The sequence below is a fragment of the Pelodiscus sinensis genome, chromosome 12 (assembly GCF_049634645.1).
Source record: "Pelodiscus sinensis isolate JC-2024 chromosome 12, ASM4963464v1, whole genome shotgun sequence".
In the NCBI taxonomy this organism is placed as follows: Eukaryota; Metazoa; Chordata; order Testudines; family Trionychidae; genus Pelodiscus; species Pelodiscus sinensis.
In genome coordinates, this window is record NC_134722.1 from 19,278,798 (window position 1) to 19,300,214 (window position 21,417).

General features: G+C 41.8%; 1 long non-coding RNA gene across 2 annotated transcripts in view; it reads right to left on the reverse strand.

The window, feature by feature from the left end:
• Window positions 1-21,417, reverse strand: part of LOC112547007 (uncharacterized) — a 251,419-nt gene that overhangs the window by 11,603 nt on the left and 218,399 nt on the right. The window contains exons 2-4 of one of the 2 annotated variants that reach the window (XR_012906678.1): window positions 10,856-10,897; window positions 7,208-7,341; window positions 4,758-4,861 (exon numbers count right to left, since the gene is read on the reverse strand). This is a non-coding gene — a long non-coding RNA (uncharacterized LOC112547007). The remainder of the gene's footprint in view (window positions 1-4,757; window positions 4,862-7,207; window positions 7,342-10,855; window positions 10,898-21,417) is intronic. The other variant, XR_012906677.1, reaches the window with a different exon arrangement.

Genomic DNA, 21,417 nt, shown 5'->3' on the forward strand with positions numbered 1-21,417 from the left:
GGACAGAGTGGCCAGCAGGGCATGTGTGGGATTTCCTGAACACCCTTTATTTTGGAATAACTCCCTGTGCCACGTCCACACATGCCCTCTTCTGAAATAGTTATTTTGGAAGAGGTGCCATTCCTCATGCAATGAGGTTTACAAACATCAGGAAGAGCAGTCCATCATTTTGATTTTCTTTCAAAATAATGCAATTGCTGTATAGATGATTGCATTGTTATTCCAGACTAACAGCTGTTATTCTGGAATAACAGCACAGTATACAACTTTTTTTAAATTAATGGAGATTGCCTATCTCCTAGAACTGGAAGGGACCTTGAAACACTATTGAGTCCAGTCCCCTGCCTTCACAGCATGACCAAGTACCATCCCTGACAAATTTTTGCCCCAAATAGCCTTCTCAAGGATTGAGCTCACAATCCTGAGTTTAGCAAGCCAATGCTCAAACTACTGAGCTATCCCTCCCTCCAATATAAATGCACCCTAAGAGCTATATGTAAGAAAATAAAACTTTTCCTTTCTAAACAAAGTTTTCTGCGGATATTAAAATCATGCTACACCTTTTTTTTTCTTTGTTGGGCATGCCAATAACTTGGGAAGGAGCCCACAATACTTCTGTGCAGAGGATGAAATATCTTCCAGTTACTGCTTCATTTTGATTCTTTTTTAAAAACAAAACAAAAATAAAGAAAAAATGTCAATTGACAAATAGCAACATTTACTAAATGTAAAACTTATAACAACATTTCAATACCACAAAATTCCAACCCCCTCCTCAGACTGGGAAGAACAGTCCTTACCAATTTAGAAATACACGTGCTGGATAGGAGGAGTGCTGGCCATCGCTGGGTGACTAAAGAGTAGCTAATGGTGTTGGCAGAAAGCCAGGAAAGCCAATGGGAAAGACTGTTGCCATTTTAATTGTACAGTATATAGACACCTTGCCTGCTCTCTATGTGAGAGAGGAATGTATATTTAGTTATGATCAGGATATTTTTCTTTGTTTTGTGTGTTTGATTAAGCTTCTCAGTGTAAGCTTCTCAGTGTGCTCTCTCCCCCCATTCACTATACCCAAGATGTGCCCAGACATATTTTTTCTCTGTATTTAATCTGCTCTTTTCTTAGTTGCTCTATAACACCTAGCAACCGAGTATGATTTATCAAGTATATCTTTGTTTTGTTAATAAAATCATCTTTTTTTAAGGTGATTATTTGATTCTTGTGTCCTGGAACAGGTCCGTGTGTGTGCCTGCCTAGCCTGAGAGGTCAGCTATCAAAGACACAGTTTGTTTTCTGTGTTTTCTTGTTTCTTTTTTCAAACTTTCTTATAGCAGACGAGCTTGGGGATCCCTGCAGAAGGAATTCAAGTGTTCCTTCCTGGTTTTTCAGGGTTCTTTAAAATCACTTTATTGTGGCAATCTATCTTCCAGAGCCAGTGCATCTGTGACTCTGGGGAATTTTTTTTTGTAAGCAAAGCTTATAGAGGCAAGGTATTGAAGGTCTTTTGCAGGGCCCCAGCTTCTGCACTCAGAGTGCCAGAGTAGGGAACAGACAATACACAATACATTTAGAGGATATTTTTGTGCCAAATGTATCTCATTGCTTACCAAGTACAAACTGAATATACTATACAATATATCTCATTCCAACAAGTAACTCTTAGTGAACAACAGTTTCTTTAATACACAATGTTTTGCTTAAACCCTATGGAAATTTTGGATAGGTTATGTTGCAGAACTCAGTGATATTCTCCTCTTCAGATTTTATTGTGGTAGTCTTTTATATTAATCTGAAGTGCTGCAAGAATTATGAGAGAATGATTTGTTATAATGTCCCATCATTCTGTTAGTGAACTGCCTTTATGCTAAAGATGTACTGCTAGGTACTATGCTTATTAAACTAGCTCAACTTCATCAAGAATGATAACTGTTTTACAAGTATTGACACTGGATCTTTAGACATTCATCACTACAATCTGAATACAGGTAGCCACAGGATATTTTAAATACAAAACTATATTTTCTAAAGTGACATCTTATTTTATCTTCCCAGAGATTATCCTACCATTTTCTAGTAACTTAGTTAAATACTTGAAAACAGGCCCACTATGTAGGGGGGAGGGACAAAGAGGGCAGTTGCCCCAGGACTTGGTGCTTCAAAGGAGCCCAGGGCTCCTGATTGCTGCTACTGCTATTGAAGCAACACACTGGGTGCTCTGCAGAGTTCTAAGGGCTAGGGGGAGCACCATGGTCCAGTCAGCATGGAGGGTTGGCTGCCTCTGGCCCCTCTCCGCACCTGTGTTTGAGGCTCCGCCCCTTCCAAGGGCATGTGTTTCCCCCACACACCTTGCCATAGGGTCTTTGGTGGCTGTCAGCCCCACTGTGTGAGAACCATGCACCACTCGATGGGACCTGCAAAACACCAGCTCTTTTAATCCAAAGCTATCCAAATGCTACAACCAGGATACAATCAACTTTGGTATATATGGTCACGCCAATTTTCTTCCACAATTTGATCTGAGGAAGTGGGTCTGGCCCACAAAAGCTCATCACCTAATACACCATCTTGTTAGTCTTTAAAGTGCTATATAGTCCTATTTTTTGTTTCAGCTAGACCAGACTAACACGGCTACATATCTATTACTATTTTAAATCAACCTACCTGCATAATGTGGACTGTACATAGGAGTACAAGTACAACATCATACTGCTGAGTATGATTGTGCATATTTGTCTCTGTGTATAGCTACCAAAATCTCTGTTCACATTGAGAATATTTAGCTATCCATTCTTTTATTTGTTGTTGTTGTCACATAGTGGCCATTAAGGCACTGCTGATCCATTAACAAAATATAGGTAACAGCTGGTTTTATTGGACAGTTCTTAAATGTTTAATAGGATAAATTGTAAGTGTTCAGTGATCACATATCAATTAAGATCTAAAGGAATAAACTAATCAGGGTTATTAATAAATAGAAAGATAAAAGAAAAAATATATAACTATGTAATACACACACCGAGTACAAGGTTAATATCCTGTGAGACTCAACTCTTCTTAAAATATAAGAATATGTGGAGAGAAACAGAAATACCCCCTTTGGCTCAGACATTATTCATCTGAACCCTGTGAAATCACTAAATAATTTGCCTTTGACACACCATATTGATGGAATAAAATGAACCCTCTCACTACAGAACTAGTGCTTTATGCAGGGAACTGGTTGTGATCATTTCAGAGATAGGAAACCTAGCATCCTAAAATGTTTGTCTTATGGGAAGTAGAATTGTGTGCTTCTTCGATTGGAAAAGGCAGATTACCCTAACTAAGAGGTAGTGCAGAGCTGTTCTGCCCAGGAACAGGCCACAAATCAAACTGCCACTGACTCACTCAGCAAATCCTTCACCTCACACAGATTACTCCATCTTCCACACCAGTTTACCTGCAACTGAGGCAAGGGAGCTGATAACTCTGTGAGCCCCTGGGCAAGGGGGAGGGTAACTCCATGCTCCCAGAAGGGGCAGGTCCTCAGGTGGAAAGGGTGGGGCCAGGGGCAACCAGCCCTCCACTCTGGCCAGAACTTGCCACTATCCCACCCTGCCAGCCCTCAGAACTGCCTGGAGAATGTGATGTGGTGCTCTGGCAGTGATTTAGAAGGACCTGAGGCTTCAGCTACCCTCATTGCTAGAGTAACAGAGGTGGTGGCCAGGAACCCCAGACTCCTTTGAATCACCAGGTGTCAGGGCAATTCCCTCCTCTCCACACCCACCCCCTCTGCCACCATCACCAGGTTTGGCTGGAAGACACACTGTGGAGGAAAGAATGGCCAAGAGTCAAGGCTAAACCAGTTTCTCACTCCATCCTGCTCGCTTCCTGCACCTATGAACAGGCATTAGAGAAGGGATCATGCACCAAGCATAAGTTACAGTCTTACCTAATATATACTTATAGTGTTAGGGAAAGCTCTGTAAAGCACATCATAAAAAGAGAACTTACAATGAACGTTAGGGGGGAAAGCTGTCAGTTAATAACCACAAACACAATCCAGCTGGATAACAAGTTGGTTATAATGATTACTAATGGTAAAGCAGGGGATCCCTCATGTTGTAAGTAGTAGAGATGAATAGCATGCAATAACAAGAATGCCAAAGATAAAAACTGAACAGTAATATTTTCTATGCATTAGCTATGCCTCTCTGAAAGCTATGAACTACCTAACCATTCCAAGATTAGTAAAACATGAGGACAGCCTTGTTAAAGTTTTTTTATTATTTCAAACTTTACATCACATACAAGAACATATAAAATGTTCTATTATAATTGGAAGCCTCGTAATAGACATTAAAAGACTACTTTAAAGAGATTTAGCTATATCAATCTCAGGACAAAGTCAAATTTCTTGGTGCAGGTCTTCAAAGAGAAGAAGGTAATAAGAGTTAAGAATCGTGAAGTTGACAGCAGGAATAAACTCAACTGAGCAGACAATCTCTTATTATGGCACCCACATGTTCTTATGATAAGAAGAGAGTCCTAGTAAAATGGAGCACCAGCAGTTCACATAAAAAATAACGTAGATGCCATAAAAGGTAGGCAAAAGCAATTCATCTCAAAGGAACCTTTGTCAATGAGATGCCATCTCAAAGTTTTTTTTTCTGATCACACTAATATTTGGCAAGCAACGAGTTTGCATATGAAGAGCAATTAAATGAAAATATCTTAGTGTGATTTTCTTTCTTTATTACAGATCATAAAAACCTTACCAGGTACATGAATAGTCATGCAGATCCATAGGCAGATATATAATAGAGTGACGTTTTCTCTGGGCTCAAAGTCACATGTCTTTCTCTTTCTCCCCAATCCTGCTCTGAGATAAAATAAGGTGTGCAGCATCAGTCCAATCCCATATTCCCTACACATTCGAAACTCCCACTGCCTTGAAAAGGATTTCTGACTGTGTTGGGAGGAATACAGGAGTCATACCCATTAGTCAAACAAGAATAATCAACAATTCAAAGTTATAGCACAAAGAAGTGGGATCCTCTTTCAAGGAATGCCAGACAGTACAACTGATACCATGAACATTCAAGTTTCCTTTTTGCATATTAAGGGAGTTTGTGAGATTTTTATAGTACAGTTTAAAAAGTGTCCTGAACTGCTCGCTTTCTAATTGAGATCTCACACATGCTCTCTGTCTGGATAATAAGTATCTCATTCAAATACATTGCAGTATTTTTGCACCTGAGCAAAAAAGCCAGAGTCTCTTGTGCCTGCAAATCAGGCAGTGATGATGAATGCTTGGATGGTTTTTAGGCAATTCCATACAGCCAAAGCCTATTCACAGGTCAGGATAAAACACAGCTAAATGGATAGTCTTTTGCTTTTTAAAAGTATGAAACATCATGTAAATTTGAGTGGGAATAACAGTGCATGAAATAGAATATATGTTGACAGGAAAGGAAAATACTGAATTGATTAAGGAGTACTGTTTTGCAATGGTAATAAAATATAGTAGCAAAGGAATTTGTACACTACATTAATAAAAGCTATATGTTACTTTTGTCCAGCCCTACCTGAAATTAAACAAATGAAGGAATGAATGGGGTACAGGTCGGTGCCAGGAGACCTGAGCCATGGCAGCACATTGGCACACTGTCTCTGGAACAGCCCAGAAGGCTGAGAGTCAAAGGGATAACCTGCTTTCTAGAAGAAGGAAGGACCTGTACCAGGTCATACCTAGTGCACTGGGCTTCCCCTGCTACCCTGGCTAGACAACAGGTAGGGGTGTGGTAGTCAAGGCTCTGCCCCTCACCCTGATGACATGAAAGGAAATGTGGCCACCCAGAGAAGGCTTCTCTCAGCCATGCACTTTTAAAACCAGGACCTTGAACCCATTTACTCAGCTATGCAAACTGGAGCCACAATCTGGCCATAATGACCAATAGCATTATCTCGTGGAGTGCTAACATCCCTCGTCACCCCTAGACAGTAGGCTTAGAATGTTATTGCCCCTTGGAAATCACCTTTCCAAGGGGGCATGAGGAATTATCGAGTCTGAGAAATACATGTGTGCACACATCGCTAATGATTTCTTTTGCTCTCAGCATGGCTGGCATTTTGATTACTTTAGGGGCTGATCCTGATAGAGGCTGAATGCTCACACAACTTCACATGCGTGTGGCAAGTCACTTTTTTATGTTAAAAGCCAATGACTGACTAATGAGACAATAGTGAAAGAAATAAGATGATTTTTGATGTCATCAATTGGCCTTTGTATTTGTGTGGAATAAAGCTATGTTGTTCTCCTCAGGAGTTTTTTTTTCCCCCCTGTTTTCACTGACCCCAGAGAAATATCCTTCATTCACACACACAGTTCAATGGGACTTCAAGCCAACCAGAGATTGTAGAAATGCAATTGCAGTAAACTAAGGATATGAAGAGGAAGGAAAACAAGAACATTTTACTTTATTTTAAGCACAGCCCTCAGCTCCAAACACATGATGTCACTTAAAGGACAAAGTGATCAATTATATTTAAAACAAGGCATGACTTTCCTTCCTGGTAGGCCTTTTTCATAAATACAAACCTACCCGCTCTGTTTGAACTGTGTTTGCATGTTACCAGTGTACAGTGCACTGAAACAAACTTAGTGTTGCACTATAACTTTTAATTTCAAGTTTCTCTTTTTTCCCTTTGCTCAGAGGCTTCTCCCAAATGGGCTTTGAGGAAGCCATTGAACTGTGGCAGCTAGCACCTGCCTTCAAGGCTCAGACATTCCTCCAGGGGCCTTTGCACAGCTGTTATGGTACCTTTTAGAGTATCACAGAAGCTGCACTACAAATCTGGGGAACTTTTGAGCCCCACCAGCATCTGCTGCTCTTGATCAGTGTCTAAGAAGAGTTACTTGTCTAAAAACAATGTGGTTTCTGATTTAAAAATGGATTTTCCTATGTCGAGATACCAACAAAATGGCTCAGGCTTCACGATGCTTTATGCCATGGCATGTCACTTAATGCATCCAGGAAGCTGAAGGATGCGTGCTATACTATAGAAGCGAGCATTCTTCATTTGAAGAGGAAGGAGATCATATGGGGAGGTGAAGGAGCAGGAACAATTACATTCTTTTAAAAATTAACCAGAGGCAAGCAGAGTGGCTGTGCCTCAGGGCAGAAAAGCGTGAGGGTGGGATGAGTTCCACATGCAGCAGTCTCACCTCAGGGTTCTGGGCCACTTCTCCAGGTATGCCTCCAAAATCTTGGCTGCATAGTGGCTCTGGGTGCCATACATGTTCTACTGCAGGCACAGTAACCACGAAAATGGTGACAGTCAGGAGGAATGGCACCTATCCTGGCAAATGAACAGAGAAGCAGAGATAAATGAATTGGTTGGGGAGTACTGTTTTGCAGTGGTAATAAAATACAATGGTGACTGCTGCTACTATTGTCTAGATTGACAAAGTAAGTGAAACACTAAGTCAAACTACTAACATTAATTTCTTTCCTTAATCACATACCAGAAGATAGCCAGAGGAAGGGAGGGAACAAGGACGAGGGAGAGGAGGTCAAAAAAGAAAACTTTGGGCTCAGAATCCTTTTGCATGCATGACGCATGCACAGCTACTCTAACTATTCATACTCCTTTCTGACAGAGAGCTCAACAAATGAAGATAATGGTCCAAAAAGGCAAACCAGTGACTGACTGATCCGGTGCTCACTTGCTCATCGACCTTGCTTGGCCAATGGTTTCTGGCATGAACTAGCAATATTTTTAAACATATTATGTTCTTTCACCTAGATAGTGTGTTTGGCTATTGAAGAATATACTAATATAGAGCCCTGGTCCTTTAAAATCTTACAGAGATTTCCTCTCCTGAATGGGAGAATTCCAGTGACTAGCACTGAGTGCCTTAAAAAAGCAGTGTTCCCTCCCACAGGGGCAGTTAAGGGGCTGGAACAATAAATTCCTCCCACAGAAAGTGATTAATAAGATCTGATGAACATACACAAATCCAAGCTCCCCTCTGCAATAGAACATTTCTATGCAGGTTCCGGGTACTATACAATGCGACTTATCAATAATTTAAATGCATTCGGCACATCTGTTGCTTAATAAGAAAAAATAAAGGCAGCGTGTGAAAAATGATCACAACTATCTGTGTTTGCCTCAACCGCATATTTCCCTTGACTTATTTATACTTTTGCTGCAATGTTTGCACACATTGAATCATGCTAAAGCTGCATTCTTTTTATTACCAACTTTGACTGGATCCCTGCTAATAAACCATTAAAACAACAAGCATATAAATAAAACAAATGTATTTGTCAGTGTTTATGTATCACAGCCATTGAAAATAATACAGTAAACATGGATTTTTCCTCCCTCTTACCTTATGGCTGTGCAAGCTTTTTTACATAGTAATAATTCATATGCATTCATATTTGGGCACCAAATCATCTCTTCGGTGAGCCCCTTATTGGCCATTAACTGGCTCTTTATTGGGAAGACTAATTTATTGAACAGGTTAGACCCAATGCAGAACAGACGTTTAAGATGATTTGCAGATGAAAGCAGTAAGTGGAGAGCCTCTTTCAAGGGGCAAGAATTCATTGAAATGGGCTCTTCAAATCCCACTCCAGGTAACCTTTTCCATGGTTCCTGGCTCTTCATTCTCCCTTTTCCAGGTGGTGGGGGAGCAGGGTGAACAAAACAGATGCACACACTTTCCCCCCAAATCACAGAGAGGCACTCTGCCTATAACTCATTATGTTCCAGCATCTGCCCCTATGAAGAAATCTTACAAAATTTAATAAGTATGCAGCCAGTAGGGTTCTATATAAATGTGCTTTGCTTTTATGGACACTATTCTAAACCTGATAAAATAATAAGGGAATCGTTCTTTTCCATGGGATTTGTTAACCTATAAAACTGGAATATAATTTTCTTCTATAAGATGTTCATAGAGGCCAGGTAGAGAAAGGCCAAGGTGTCCACTCCTGCACAATGGGGAAAGGTTGGGCAGCAAAATAAACACTAGACAAGTGCCTTAGAGATTATTTCTCCCTTAGGAAATATCCCAGTTCAACTCCAGAACAATGGTAGACTATACCAAGATTGGCTGGTTTAGAATGCACCACACAATGCTATATTAATGCCCCTACCTCAAAATTAATCATGTTACTACAAGAGAAACAAACCTTACAATAACATTGCTTTTATACTGCCTCGCTGTAAACAAAAGACTCCAGTCGCAGAGACTGAAAACCTGGTAGATTTCACTCAGTTGGTTTTATTGAAGTGCATAAGCAGTAATGCTAAGCACACTGTGACCTTGGCCCTTGTGTGCCACAAGCCTTGCAATCTAGTGGCTTCTTCAGATTCTCTAGGTGAAATCCCAAACTCTTCCTACTATTTGTAATTCCCTACCACCACAAAGCAAATTAGTACATGGATTCAGGTTTCAGCAATTTTTGATCTTGAGAACTTGTTCTGAGATGCTGATTACCCTCTATTTCTGCTAAAATAAATGGAATTAAGGTGTTCATGAGGTGCATTGCACAGAAGTAGATCCATTATTGCTAATATCGAGGACGTGCATTAGCATTTAGCCATGAACTTTTCAACTTCCCAAAAATTAGTTTGGTTTTGCAGTGGACTTCTTTGATAACCCAAACTTTGTCTGAGCAATACCACCTCCCAGGAAATAAGAATCTGTGACCTTTTCAAGCTTATGGAGCATGGGATGTATTGATATTTTAATAAACTAGATCCTGAGGAAAAAAATCATAAATTAAACATTACCTGATTTAGTGTGAGAAAAGTTCAGGAATCCACCCTACATCTGAGAATCATATTGATACATAAACTTTGATGGTTACTCTCTCTCACACAAATTAATATCTAATTTATTCATACCACTTAAAAGATGTTATTAATTCAATACAAAACAACACACAAACAGAGTAGAGGGCGAGCAATTCATTTTCATATGGATATTAATGCTTTTCTCTCTCTCTGTCTCTCTCTCTCTCTCTCACACACACACACACACACACCCTTAGTCAATACATTTGTTCCTCTTAAAGAATATCACATCACAAAATATAAATATTCCCATCTCTAAAATCTTTTTGTGTATAAATCATTTCCAATAAGCTCAACAAACTAATGTTTACAGATAGATAGATAGATAGATAGATAGATAGATAGATAGATAGATAGATAGATAGATAGATAGATAGATAGATAGATAGATTGCACATGTTGTAGATATTAAGAATCCCTGTATAGAAATCTGGAAATATTTGTTCACATTCCAAGTTAGTCCTAAGCAATTGTTAACCATTACAGGAAATTTATTTATTTATTTCCTTCCTTCCTTCTTAAAGCAGCAGTTGTTCAACATGCAATATGAGTACAGTTTTGGAACTGATTTTGCTCATAGCATTAGCTGCTATTACAAAAAAAGAAAAAATATTGTGAAGTTAACTTTCAAATACAGGATGCTTTCATATAAATCCATCCCTACATTTTGATACTACTAAGTGCTGATTTTAAGTATTATAATAAAAATGTTGCTGCTGCAGTAAATACAGGCAACAATGTTTGACACCATACAGGGATATTACAACTTATGTAATTGTGGGATTTTGCCCTACCATTCAAGTTTTATCTTCTTCATATTTTGTATAGGCCAGTCTTTTTTACATATTCAAAATTATACAAAGACAAAGTATACAAATCAGCCAAGATATCAACTCTGCAGATGTGCAAAAATGTGTACATTTTTAGGTGACAAATCTGAGGAATTGTTCAAGATTAAGGTGTCAGTAGAGAAGGTTTTGGAACAAATTGATAAACTTACCAGAACAAGTCACCGGGACCAGATGGCACTCACCCAAGAGTTCTGAAAGAATTCAAATGTGACATTGCGGAACTATTAACTGTGGTTTGTAACCTATCCTTTATATCAGCTTCTGTAGCTAGTGACTGGAAGATAGATAATATGATGCCAATATTTAAAAAGGCCCTACAGGTGATCCTGGCAATTACAGACCAGTAAGTCTAACATCAGTACCGGGCAAATTAGTTGAAAATATAATAAAGAATAAAATTGTCACAGAAACAGAAGAACATAATTTGTGGGGGAAAGTCAACATAGATTCTGTAAAGGGACATCATGCCTTACTGATCTACTAGAGTTCTTTGAGGGGGTCAACAAACATGGGGATCCAGTAGATATAGTATATTTAGATTTCCAGAAAGCCTTTGCAAGGTCCCTCACCAAAGACTCTTAAGTAAAGTAAGTTGTCATGGGATAAGAGGGAAGGTCCTCTCAGGGTATAACTGGTTAAAAGACAGGAAACAAACGGTAGGAATAAATGGTCAGTTTTCAGAATGGATAGAGGTAACTAGTGGTGTCCCCCAAGAGTCCACACTAGGGCCAATCTTATTCAACTTATTTATAAATTATCTGTAGAAAGGGATAAACAGTGAGATGGCAAAATTTGCAGATGATACCAAACTGCTCAAGATAGTTAAGACTAAATCAGACTGTGTAGAGCAGGCATGTCCAAAGTCCGGCCCGCGGGCCAAATGCGGCCTGCGGTCGGATTTAATACGGCCCCCCGCTTCTCCCGGCTCCCCGGTGCTTTTTTTAACTGGCGCGCTCAGCGCGCCGCTTCGGACCGCCGCCGCCACCGCCGCCGCGGTCCCAAACCCTGCCCCTGCACTCCGCATTGGGGCTGAGAGTGCAGGGACAGCCCCCGCTTCCTCCCACTCTCCTGGCTCCCCGGCGCTCCTCTGACTGGCGCCGCTTCCGGCCGCGCCGCCGCCGTCCATGGCGGCCGCTGCGGTCCTAAAGTCCTCCATGTAGGGCACGTCCGCAGCCCCGCTCCCCCGCTTGGCTACGGGTTCACCCTGACCCCGGGCCGCCGTGAGGCCAGCGTGCCCTGCACTCTCCGCCCGCCTCTGACCCTGCAAGCCCTCTACCTTGGGGCTGAGAGTGCAGGGACGGACTCCGCAGCTGCTGAGATCAGGGACGGACTCCGCAGCTGCTCAAGCTCAGTGTCTGTGATTGGCCCTGCGCACTGTCAGCTTCCTGGCGGGCTCAGGCACGTGGAGCTGCGAACATTAGAGACTTCGCCACAAACGGGCTCAGGCACGTGGAGCTCATCATTAGAGACTTCGCCACAAACAGCCACAAAGGCAAGAGAATTCTTGTTGGGCAGTGTATTAGTGCAGTGTATTACTTGGGCAGTGTATTAAACCTCTGGCACTGTGCTCACATGATCCCTTCCCCTTCTGGTCAATTTAAAAAAATGGCGACTGTAAATAAGAGAAGGAAAGTTGACAGTGAGGGCCGCCGCTTCCAGGACAGGTGGAAAGTGGAATATTTCTTCACTGAAATAGAGAATCACTGTGTTTGTCTGATATGCCAAGAGACTGTGGCTGTTTATAAGGAATTTAATGTAAAGAGACACTACCAGTCGAGACATAGCACATACGACAAGCTTACAGGGCACGACCGCAGTGAAAAGTTGAAGCAACTTGAAGCTGTTTTAATGTCACAACAGAAATTTTTCATAAGAGCCCGTGAGTCAAATGAAAATGCCACAAGGGCGAGCTATGAGGTGGCAATGTTAATTGCTAAAAATTGCAAATCTTTTGCTGAGGGTGACTTTATCAAAGAATGCGTTATGAAAATGGTTGAGAATATCTGTCCCGAGAAGAAGCAAGAGTTTGCCAACATTTGCCTGGCTCGTAACACTGTAGCACGGAGAATTGAAGAGATTTCATCAGATATTAAGAGACAGTTGACATCCAAAGGAGTGGATTTTGACTTCTTTTCAATAGCCTGTGATGAAAGCACGGACCTATCTGACACAGCTCAGTTGCTGATTTTTATGAGAGGGGTGGACGATGAAATGAATGTGACTGAAGAGCTACTTGACCTCCAGAGCCTTACGGACCAAACAAGAGGAAAAGATTTATTTGTTTCTGTTAGTTCCGCCATAGATGACATGAAACTGCCTTGGAACAAAGTTACTGGGATTATTACTGATGGGGCACCTGCCATGGTTGGTGAACGAAGTGGATTATCAACCCTAATCTGTAACAAGGTGATCGAAGAAGGAGGCAAAGCTATTAAACTCCATTGTATCATTCATCAACAAGTTCTCTGTGCTAAACATCTCAAATATGATCATGTTATGAAACCGGTGCTAAAGACTATTAATTTTATTCGCTCTAAAGCCCTGTGCCACCGCCAGTTTAAACAGTTTCTACTGGACATCCAGGCTGAATACGAAGATGTTTTATATCACAACGATGTAAGATGGCTCAGTCGGGGGTCTGCACTGCAGCGTTTCTACTCTCTCAGAAAGGAAATCGGAGAATTCTTGGAAACAAAGGGACAACCAATGCGAGAACTATCTGATCCTATTTGGCTGGCTGATTTGGGGTTTCTAGTTGACATAACAAAGCATCTGAATGTACTGAACACGAGTCTTCAGGGGAAAGATGCAGCGGTGAACCAGCTTTATTCACACCTCAAAGCCTTTGGGACAAAGCTGCAACTTTTCATAAGGCAGTTGTCACAAACACAGCCCAATACCATACATTTTTCAGCGTTGCAGGAAATAATGAACAGTTTTCCACAGGACAATATCAGTGCGCAAACGAGCAGGTATGCAGCAGACATTGCATCTCTGGCTGGGGAGTTTAAACGGCGCTTTCAGGACTTTGCAGCTATTGAAAAGGAGATCAGCCTTTTCTCCTCTCCATTCTCTGTTGACCCCGAGGATGCTCCAGATCAGCTGCAGCTCGAGCTCATTGAGCTGCATTGTGACAGCGAGTTACGCAGTCGTCACCAACAGCTCTCTCTTGTGAACTTTTACCGCCAACTGGATAAGAGCCGGTTTCAAGAGATTCGAACATTGGCTAAGAAAATGCTGAGCTTGTTTGGCTCCACATATATGTGTGAGAAGACATTCTCTGCTATGAACTTTAACAAGAACCGCGTGAGGACAAGACTAAGTGACTCTCACCTGCGTGACATTTTGTGCATCAAAACCACTGCCTTTGAACCAGACCTAGCCTATGTACTGCAGTCCAGATCTCAGTTTCACCCTTCACATTAGTGTAGGCAAGTTTTTTTTTCAATTGAGATGAATACATTGTAAAATCTCAGTTAATGTCAGTTGGTCTAAATCAGTTATAAATATATTTGGACACAACATATATAGTTGGTGTTATGTCGTTTGCCGTTTGCAATAAACTTTGCATAAAATAGTTAATTTGCATTTAATTTTAATGGTTCAAAGAATGTCAGGCAAAATGGTCGGCCCTCACGCATGTTCACTTCATCAAATCTGGCCCTCTTTGAAAAAAGTTTGGACATCCCTGGTGTAGAGCTTCAATAAGATCTCACCGTAAGTGACTGGGCAAATGAATGCACATGCATTCTTGCGCAAGTAAATTTACAGTACACCGTCAGAAAATAGGGCTTCTTCAAGAAGAGTTATTCCTCTCCCCATGAGGAATAAGCCCTCTTGCTCAAGAGCTCTTCCACAAGAAGGCAGTGTAGATAGGAAACATGAATTTCTTGCACAAGAAACCAGTATGGCTAAAATGGCCATCAGAGCTTTCTTGCGCAAGAGAGTGTCCACACTACCATGGACGCTCTTGCGCAAAGGCACATGGCAGTGTGGATGAGCTGTTGTGGAAGACTTTTTGTGCAAGAACTCTTTTGCAAAACAGTTCTTGCACAAGAAGCCTGCAGTGTAGATGTAGCCTGTTTGTCTAGAAACGAATGACAGGAGAGGGATCATATGATTATTACCTGTTGTGATCACTCCCTCTGAGCATTGACCCACTCTAAGCAGACAGAATACTGGGCTAGATGGATCTTTGGTCTGACCCAGTATGGCTGTTCTTATGTGACTTATTTTAATCATTGCAAAAGTTAAATATATTTAGAGTACAGCTTTAGACAAGTCTAAATGCTCTGAAGTGCAAGATTATGATTCTGGCTGTGGATTTATTGAGTAAATAGCCTAATCTTCCAAAATAGCAAGGAAGTGTTTTCGCTGTCTGCCGCATATGAGAAAAGAATTGGAAGATTCTCTGTAATGGGTTGGCATGTTTCATAAGACACAAGCTACCGTTGATGCCAATGAAAGAACCACACAGAGACTTTTGTCCATCTTCAAGAATATAAATTGTATCTCAGTATAGAAATCCCTAGTAGCCCAGTCAGCCAGCCACTGAAGTCAATGGAAAGTCACACCTGTGTACGTCGGTGGGCAGGAAATTGGATGCCATGTTTGATTATACAATATCTTTGCACTTGAAGGATGTGATCCATTTCATTTAACATGGTTGTTTGCTCTGATGTGACATCTACCTTCTCTTTCAATCCATCATTCATCTGTACTGGGATGGTGACTTGTCAGCATAACTCAATGCTCATTTCTGTAACCTGCTCCATTTTATATTCCAAGAGACAATTTCACAGCCAAAAACTACATATGGAACACCCCTGTTGGGGCCAATGCATTTGTAAATACATTGTTATGCTCAGGTTTGGGTAAACCCTAACTGATCAGTGTGACGAGCAATTAAGCTCCTTTACTGCAGATATAGGAGCCACTGCCCAAAACAGAGGCCACATGCAAGACTGGAGCACGGACCTGAGCCATGCAGCCTGAGGGGTTTTCCCTGGTGTCTGAATGCAAACTCAGAGAGATAGGTGAGGGAAGAGGGCACATCTCTGCAGTACCATGAGGCCTTACCTCAATGAGGCTCATACTAATACAAGTTCCTACCTACCGCATTGCTACCAATAACAACCAAGCCCCATATACGCTCACTGCTGTCAAACACCCCACGTTCTTCCTTCCCCCTCCTGCAAACATACCTCTATCTCCCAGCCTCCTCATTTTTCCTCTTTTCTCCTCCCTTTCTCCAATTTTCTCCTCCATTCCCTGTAAGTCCCTGTCACCTCTCCCCAACCTCACCCATTTCTCTTCTTCATTGCTTCTGCTGTTCTGTCTCCACCCCTCTTCTCTCAAGCTCTTCTACACCCTACTACACCCCAACAAGTGCTCTCCCAAGTCTGTCTCCCCATTCCCATCATCCCAAGGGACCTGTATCTATTACTTCTCTCAAAGACCACTCCTCTGCTTCCCAATGGTCCCTGAATCTGTCTCAAAGCCCCTGCTCCCCTGTTGCCCCATACCTGCCCCACAGATGCAACACCCTCAGATCCCACCTCTTCTGTGTCCAGGCCCTCCCCACGGATTTTCCTCCCTATCTTACCAGTTCCTCAAGATTCTCCATGCTCCTCAAGTCTCCTCCAACACACTCTAGACGCTACCATTCCAAGGTTCCCCTTTCCCTGTTTCTTTTCCTAATTTTCCCCTTCTCAAGGCCCCCTTTCTCTGGGTACATATAGACTGCAGAGTTTTTCAGGGATACTGGAGGTATCCCGAGAAAACTCTGCTGAGTCCAATGAATGCATCTGCTCTTCCTAAAATTTTTTTGGAAGAGCACACACTTTTTTTCAGCATCCCTGTAAACCTCAAGGGTTTTTTTCCAACATTTGGCCCCGTGTAGACAAGCCAAATGTCAGGAAAACTTCTTCCGAAAAAAGAAGCGGAAAAAGCTACGCAAATTGCAGTTTGCAATTTGCATATATTTTTCTGGAAGAACTGTGTAGTCTAGAGACAGCCTCTGAGTGGCCTGGAACCAGTCTCCAAAAGGGAAAAAGAGGCTGGAAGCCAGTGGCTGGGCCCTATCTTTCCCAGACTCTCTGAATTAGGAAGTAATAGAAATGTAGCTGTGTTAGTCTGGTGTAGCTGACGCAAAATACAGGATTATGTAGCACTTTAAAGACTAACAAGATGGTTTATTAGATGATGAGCTTTCGTGGGCCAGACCTACTTCCTCACCTCCCCCTCCCCCGCGATCCTCCTTCTGTTCTGAAATTTGATTTGTCCTTTTCATATGTGTTCATTTTTTTAAAATGTATCCTTTGGTGTATATGGTTGTGACTATTTTCTTCCACTATTTGATCTGAGGAAGTGGGTCTGGCCCACGAAAGCTCATCATCTAATAAACCATCTTGTTAGTCTTTAAAGTGCTACATAGTCCTGTATTTTGAATTAGGAAGTGGCAGGGATAGTCAGAAAAGGTGCAGAGCTGCCTACAGCAGAGTTTCATATGGAGTCTGTCCACCAGTCAAGCAAGAAACACATTGGCCACGGCTGGCGAGAGATTGCCTCTGACACTCCCAGATGCACCCAGCAGCCAGGACCTTATAAGGTGGCTCTCAGAGGCAGTACAGAAGAGTTGGCAGAGTGTCTGCAAAAAGCTGTAGCATCTCCTTTCACTGTCTTCTCTATAACCCTGCCAGACAAAAGGAAGGAAGCGGAAAGGATCCCATAGCCTTATTACTTTCCCTCCCCTCCCCCCCCAGCCCTCTCCCATCCTGAACCATGCACTGAATAGCAACACCTGTGACAGCCATATAGCACTGAGGTATGTAACATCCTTGAGTAGTTCCCAATGGGACCCTTCATTGACTCCCCAAACAGACTACACCAATGCCAGCAGATTCATACATTCACCCCTAACTGTGTTTGTTCATACAGAAGCACGGACAATCCCAGATGTTCAAAAATCAGGAGAATTTTAACATAATAAATTCCAGCATCTTTTTATGTTATTTACTTTTCAGTTTTGGAGCTTTTAGTGTTCAGATATTCCACCTCTTTGCAAGTAAGCAGGCTAGAAACTTTTTTTTTTTTAAATGAAAGTTAGGGTTCTCCCATTTTCACTTCATTTCATGAGCAGGCACTCTAAGGCATCAGATATTGCTAGCCTTGTGATCCAATTATGAGAGTTAGTAATACTGTTGCAGATAAGAACAAGAGAGCCTATGCTTTTGGCCCACATATAAAGGAATTTAAAGATAAAGGGCCCAGTACTCATCTCATTCAAGTCAATGAGTATTTTGTCATTGTCTTGAATGGGAATAGAATCAATATACAGTTTAAGTGGCATTTTCAGACATGCTCAGGGTTGGCCTAACTTTGCTCCCAGGGAAGTCAATTTAGCACTGAGTTCACTGGAAACAGACTTGGGCAAAGTTACCAAATCTTGTGATTGTATCATGAGTTTTGACATATATTTGGTGTTCTGCTTAAAGCCCAAGTCCTGGAATCCTCAGTTGCCATTTTTTAATCCAAGTGCACAAAAGGAGCATTAAAATATTGCCCCCCTAAAGTCTCAGAGACCAAAAGCTAATTTGGCAGAGTCTTATATTAATTTAGGGTTTTTTCATGATATTTATGTCAGTGTCATGACTGGAACATGGAGGTGGGAGGTTTGAGGCATTAGTTTAAAACACAAAGGGAACGCTAGTACATGGGTAGTACAGTTTGGCAAATCCTGAACACTTTTGAAAATGCCACTATGCATGTTTGATTATACACAGATTAAAGATACAGTGGCCTTGTTGTTACCTTTGACAGCTGGCCTGTATCTTTGTCATCACTGAGAATTCTCTACTGCAAGATCATTTTGCTTTTTTTGGATTTTAGTGGTTCCTATGTGACATTAATAGAATACCAAAAAATAAGTTTTCTTCCTAGAAAATAACCTCTCTCTAAAAGGTAATAATTCCTTTCAAATTCTTTTGCATGGACTCAGATCCCAAAGTCAAAAGATAAAAGCACCCATAGGTTTGTCTTTAGTGGATATTAATAGGACATTAACAGGAGTGTTGTGAGCAAGACACAAGAAGTCATTCTTCTGCTCTACTCTACACTGATTAGGTCCCAACTGGAGTATTGTGTCCAGTTCTGGACACCGCATTTCAAGAAAGATGTGGAGAAATTGGAGAAGGTCCAGAGAAGAGCAACCAAAATGATGAAAGGTCTAGAAAACATGAGCTCTGAGGAAAAAATGAAAGAATTGGGCATGTTTAGCTTAAAAAAGAGAAGACTGGGGGGACATGACAGCAGTTTTCAAGTCTCTAAATATGTGTTACAAGGAGAAGGAGAAAAATTATTCTTCTTGGCCTCTGATGATAGAACCAAGAAGCAATGGGCTAAATTGCAGCAAGGGAGGTTTAGGATGGACATTAGCAAAAACTTCCTAATTGTCAGGATGGTTAAACACTGGAAATTGCTTTTGGAGGTAGTGCAATCTCTATCACTGGAGGTTGGACAGACATCTATCACGGATGATCTAGATGGTGCTTGGTCCTGCCATGAGGGCAGGGGATTGGACTCAATGACCTCTTGAGGTTCTTTCCAGTTCTAGAATTCTATGATATATTATACAATGCCTACAAAAATCCCACTCAGCCTTTATCGAGGGCAAGATTCCCCATGGCCTTTGTGTGGGAATCTTTCCTCACTTTGCAATCCTTGAACTTGAGCAAGCTCAGAGACTGTGCCCATCATCCTCTCAGGATGTCACATCACCTCGCAGGAAAGGGATACATAAGGGAAGAAATTGCCAAATAAATGTGTAATTATTTTCAGCAAAAGAAGAAATATATCAGATTTACCCTGCCAAGTTTCAGCCTCATCTAATATCTGCTTTTTCATTTCTCACTTATTTCAACATTTTGCTTCACGAACGTTATAATATAAAATGCAATCCAGCCTTAATTATAGTGGTTTACTGAAGCTGCTATAATTTTCTTGTCCCTTAATTTCCCCCATGTTTACTACTCTGAGAGCATAGGCTCTGGTAAATTTTTTATTTTTCCTAATTGCTAAGCCTGAGAGGAGCAATAAGAGCACCATGTATAGTGTTTCTTTCTGTAATCTAAAGACATACTGTGCCAAATATAAGCCAATTGAAGTATGCCACCATGGGTAGCAAAGTACATAGTTTAACTCATGGAGCTCAGGATATCTTCCGTGTTCATAGTTATTCAAATTACCTGCAGCGCTATTCATTTTCACTCCCGACCCCTCTCATACACAGATATAATAGTGGAACTAATGCTCTTCTAAGAGCATTTTTTTCCTATTTTTATCTTGTGTTTCTTCCTTTGATAATCCATTACAACTTGTATTTTATGGTTTTGTACTTTACCTGAACAACTCACACTCAGAATCTCAGTCAAAAGAACTACCACATGACAATGGCACAGGATGTGCCCTTCAGATCTGTGCAAGAACCTTCCTGCTCTGTATACACAGGTGTCCCACACTCCTACATGGAATCCCTTCTTGGATATGCTCCTTTTTTGGCACTCCTTCTTCATTGTGGAGGCCTCTCTCAAGATGCAGAGATCCACACAGGAGCAAATGGAAAATGGTAGATTGAACCTCTGAAAACCAAAACTCTCTGTCTGGCAACATCCATCATCTAGAAGGACCACAGAGCCCAGGAGCCTAATAAGTAGGGGTATGTCTACACTACCCTCCTAGTTCGAACTAGGAGGCTAATGTAGGCATACCGCACTTGCAAATGAAGCCCGGGATTTGAATTTCCCGGGCTTCATTTGCATAAGCGGGGAGCCGCCATTTTTAAATCCCCGCTTGTTCGAACCCCGTGTAGCGCGGCTACACGGGGTTCGAACAAGCGGGGATTTAAAAATGGCGGCTCCCCGCTTATGCAAATGAAGCCCGGGAAATTCAAATCCCGGGCTTCATTTGCAAGTGCGGTATGCCTACATTACCCCGCTAGTTCGAACTAGCGGGGTAGTGTAGACATACCCCCGGAGGGCCAGCAGCCCAGGTGGGGGCAGCGAGACTAGAATCCCACAAAAGTGCTGGGCCTGGGCTAGAGACCCCCAGCAGCCCGTGGCAGTGCACGGCCAGAGGCTGAAGAAGCCTTGTCATCCATGACAACATGAAGCCAAGGGCTAGAGAATCCCAGCCACACATGGCAGCACAGGACTGGGGGCTGGAGAACCTTGGATGCTGATGAAAGCCCAGGGCCAGGGAGCTGGAGGCAGCAGGACAGATAGCCTGGCTGGGGAGGGAGTAGAAGGAGCCAGAGGCTGGAGGCTAGCTGGCTTAGGGCAGTGGCAGGGGACAACTCTTCTGGTCTGGAAAATTCTCTCATTTGGACTGGTCAGGTTCAAATGGTGCCAGACCAGGGAGGTCCAAACTAAGCCTCAGACATAGTTTAGGGAACTAGATACAAGATGACTAGTAAAACATTATTCACAACTAGACAGACAACAATGGGGACAAATGGAGAGTATTATTTTATATGCACACACATTGTCTCTATAAATAATATCATTCAACAGAACAGAGGGATTTTGTTTCACAAAATCTATAGTTAATATCATATAACCATACCATATTTATGTGAAGAACAGTCAAGTGTAAGCAAAGACTGGATACTTCTGACGTGATCCAGACCAATATACCATGAACAAAAACATGAATC